Consider the following 4,640-nt stretch of genomic DNA (forward strand, 5'->3'; position numbering starts at 1 on the left):
TCTAAACTTTTCCTCTTTATCTGATCCCTACTCACAGATCTAAACTAATCTCTCCACCTGATCCATACTCTCGGACCTAAAACTATGCCCAATCCATACTCCCGGACTAGGGACAATTTACTATACCTAAATCCTATTCTGATCCATACTCCCGGATCTAAACTGGGCCCAATCCATACTCCCGGACTAGGAGACAATTTACTATACCTAAATCCTGTTCTGATCCATACTCCCGGATCTAAACTGTGCCCAATCCATACTCCCGGACTAGAGACAATTTACTATAGCTAAATCCTGTTCTGATCCATACTCCCGGATCTAAACTGTGCCTAATCCATACTCTCGGACTAGGGACAATTTACTATGTCTTAATCCAGACTCTCAGATTAATAACAAGTTTATCTCTTTTCCTATTCCATATTCTCGGATCTAAATCCAATCTCTTGATCTAATCCATACTCACGGATCTAAAACTAACCTCTTGATCTGATCCATACTCACAGATCTCATCTATCCATTTCCTACCCAACATACTTGTAGTTACAAAATACATATATAGTTTAACTCATTAAAACCTATATAGTTCATCCATTCCACCAACATCTCAAATAAACAACAATATATAAACACATAGCACGTATTTTATAGCAAATACTTCATACTTATGTGTTAAAAGAAAGTAACTATACACTCACCCAAAACATATACTTAATATATTCAAACAATACTTGTATTATAATCGTGTTTATGAAAGGGACTATAAACTCACTTGATTAGACGATGCTCGGACAGCACTACGGCTCTTCAAGTAGATATTCTTTGGTGAAACCGAGGTATCTTCACACACCGGGTTTCTCGCGGACAGAGCTTCGGCTCGGAAACTCTTTTCTTCTCGGGATCTTCAGACTTCAGGACTCGCTTCGGGTCACGGGATGATATCGGGGCTTCGGGGGGTTAAAATAGGGCTTAGAGGGTGTATCGGGAGTGGGAGAGAAGAGATGGAGCAACCCTAAACGGCTGGCCCTTCAAATCTATTTATAGGGCAAATTTTCCATTTTCCACGTCGTGGACAGTGTTTCCACGTCGTGGGCTTGATCGTCATTGCATGCGTCATCGCAAGTTGCATCTGGGGGACTCCAGGAGGTGTCAGAAGACTTGCCACGTCGTGGTATCTGACACAACTTTGGGTTTCGCGCCCCGAACTTCAGAAATTCATAACTTTCGCATACGAACTCCGTTTTCGACGTTCTTTATATCGACGCGTAGGTAAAAACAAGATCTAAAACTTTCATTTAGAATCTGTCGGCTAATTTTGAATTTATTTTTATTATATTATTTTTAGTAGGTCGGGATAGGAAAAATCCGTTATAAACTCATAACTCCTTCGTCTGACGTCCGTTTTCGTTTGTCTTTCTGTCGTTGCACTACTATCGATGAGATCTTCAATTCTCATTTAGATTGTTTCGGCTAAATATCGCTCTAACATAAATTCACTATTTGCGTCGTGCTGGTTCTTTCGCGAAATTTCGACAGGTCATAACTTCTTCGTTATAACTCGGATTTCGGCGTTCTTTATACATACAGAATCCTTGTAACATATATTATAATTTAGTTAAGATTAATCCTTATAAATAATCTTCCATCAAAAAGTCATTTTTTGATGCTTGTCGTCTCTAAATTGACTAGCCCTGATCTACGGGCGTTACATGGTCCCTATGACATGAAATTGTAATGGTCCTTTTAGTAGGAAAAACATTGCAGAAATGGTCCTTGTGGCAAGAAACTGTTATAGAATGGTACATGAAGCAGTAAACTATAACAAAATAGTCCATATAGTACGAAAAATATTGCAAAAATGGTCAATGTAGTAGGAAAACAATACATAAATGGTCTATGTAGCAGGAAACATTACATAAATTATCCCTTTATGAAATAGTTGTAGCCACACATACAGTCTAATAGCTAAATTTATATTAATTGTTTTTTTTCATACTTTTTTTTGTATCTATGTTCTAAAAAGAAGGGCATGGGTTACACTGCAAAATCTGCAACATGGAAGATGAGTAGCGATTTTCAAGTTGAATTCTTTAGTAACTGTTTAACAGGAACTCAAAAGAAGGGCATGAAAATTTGTATCATTTCCGAGTTGATTTTTCAGTACTTGTTTATGCAGACACCTTAAGTACAGGATGTGGTATACTGATTTGACTTCATTGTACTTTTTTGAGATATGTATTGAGCATTGAGTTGTTATATTCATGATCATTGAGGCGATTTTCATCATTTATGGGATGTCTTCATTTTTTTTTTTAAATTTTTTGATGTAAAACATGTATACAAGGTAAACTGGCATCCATGATCCACTTATGTTGTATTATTTTTTGAATTAAAGAACTTAAGTTTGATTAATATTAATACATGATCATTGAAGTGTGGTTGGATTTGTATTATAGCATTTGGTGAATGGATTTGTATGTGGATATGTTGGTGGTGATTGTAAGCTAACGATTTGGGAGTTGTGTACACATAAACACCAAGCATCTATTCTTCATGAATGATAAAGAAGTGAACTAGTTATCTTTTAATCTGTATAACAAATGGGTTATTGCCACAACTTCTTTAGATACAACAACTTATTTGCCTGACATTAGGAAATTGACATCAACTTTACATGTTTGTTCAAAGGATCTTACTAGGTTTGTCCTTGTGGGTGGTTTTATTTGAACCGATAACATTTTAGTTTTTTAGTCTTAAATTTACTGTGTTGTTTATTTTATCTTATGTATGCAACACAATTACAAATATTATTTCAAGAGATAGAAAGATAATTGGATAGATTTGTAATCTACATAACTAATATACAAAGGAATGAAATTAATATGCTATAAAAATAAGATAAATCAACATATTGTTTATATATTTGTCAACCTGTTCACTGGACCGGTATCATACTAGTTTTTTCGGGCATTTCAATTCCACATTAAAAAGTCTGAAAGTTATATCATAATGTTTCAACCTTACACTATATTTAATATTATATATAATGTTGGTGAATAGTGTAACATTAAATTAAATATAGTGTTACATTATTCATCAACACTAAATATAATGTTGAAGTTTCATTTGTACAATTTAGTAATTTTGAACTTAGCTATATTTTATTTATTTTATATAATTATATTATTTATTAATAACCTTATTTTTGTTATCATAATACTACATTCGTTCCATATTTATTATTTATTTTTGACTTTTGAAGTTTCTATTCTTTAACTTTAACCTTAAATATTTTTATTTTTGATATATAATACTTGATGCAAAATATATGAACTTTTGTTTTAAATGTCTTTTTATTTGTATAAGTTTTATCAAGTAATATATAACACAAATAAAAATATTTAAAATCAAAGTTGAAGATGGAAGTGTCCATTGATTTTGAGGGTCTCGTGTACTAAACAAAAATGAAATCATAAATATAATATTTTTATGTATAAATAAAATTCGTTAATAATACGATAAATTAATAAATTTTATAAAAAAATAAAAAAATGATAATATGATACTGTATCTAATATGGTACAGATATATAATTTTTTTTGGTCTCTTTATCACATGAGCCGTATGCAATAGCCCACATTACACATATCACACATCTTTCAAAGATATCATTGTATATCGATTGATACATAAAAAGAATCCTAGTAAACTATAGACATTGCCGACTTGACTTGATGTATAAATGAGAGAGATAGAGTCATAGAGAGACGAGGGCAATAAAAAAAAAATCCTTATCCTAACGATTTAGATTATAAAAACCTAGTGGATAAGGAGGTTTATAAAATGATATAAACATAGTATTACACTATTATCTTTTACGAAAGTATTTTTAAAATCTATTTTTCTTTTCAAAGCAAACAATGAATTTATTGGATTTTAGATTCAAATCCCTTCAAAACTTTTTAAATACCACAAAGGCACAAACCACCAAATGTCCCCAGAAGTTATTTTATTGGTTGGACTTTGAAGTTTGAAAACGTGACAGAATATAATTGCTTATTTATTAAAAATTTAAATTTTATTTTAAAAAATAATCAAATACATTTTAAAACTTGGTCAATAACAGCCGAACGTTTCATTTTAAGAAAGACAACATCCACCAAGAATCACATTCCATGGCTTGTAAATATTTTTTTCCTGAAAATCGAAAGGTTTAATAAATTAAGAATATACCAACAAGCAAGTTGCTGGAATAGCTCAGTTGGTTAGAGCGTGTGGCTGTTAACCACAAGGTCGGAGGTTCAAGCCCTCCTTCTAGCGTTTTATTTTCTATACCTTTCTTACTTTTCTCATTATCTTCTTTCTAGCATTAGAATATATTATTTAGTCATAAATATTTTTATTTTAAGAAAACTGCAAAACCAATTATTTTCGGAAGATTTTATGGTGAATTTGGCCCTCACCTAAACGCAACTAAATAAATTCCCTTGAAGCTTTATAAAATAACATATTTTATAATAAATTACGTTAAAACTTTGTAAAATGAACTGATTTTTGAGTAAATTACACGAATGGTCCCTATGGTTTAGAGTAATTTACTCGCTTGGTCCATAACTTATTTTTCTTAACTCGGGAGGTTTCTA

General features: G+C 31.8%; 1 non-coding gene across 1 annotated transcript; it reads left to right on the plus strand.

Moving 5' to 3' along the window:
• The first annotated feature begins 4,243 nt into the window (after nucleotides 1-4,243).
• On the plus strand, nucleotides 4,244-4,317 carry TRNAN-GUU (transfer RNA asparagine (anticodon GUU)). Its single transcript has one exon. It is a non-coding gene; the product is annotated as a tRNA-Asn (tRNA).
• The last annotated feature ends 323 nt before the right edge of the window (nucleotides 4,318-4,640 follow it).

The sequence above is a fragment of the Lactuca serriola genome, chromosome 4 (assembly GCF_051521515.1).
Source record: "Lactuca serriola cultivar US96UC23 chromosome 4, Lser_US96UC23_V15, whole genome shotgun sequence".
Classification (NCBI taxonomy): Eukaryota; Viridiplantae; Streptophyta; class Magnoliopsida; order Asterales; family Asteraceae; genus Lactuca; species Lactuca serriola.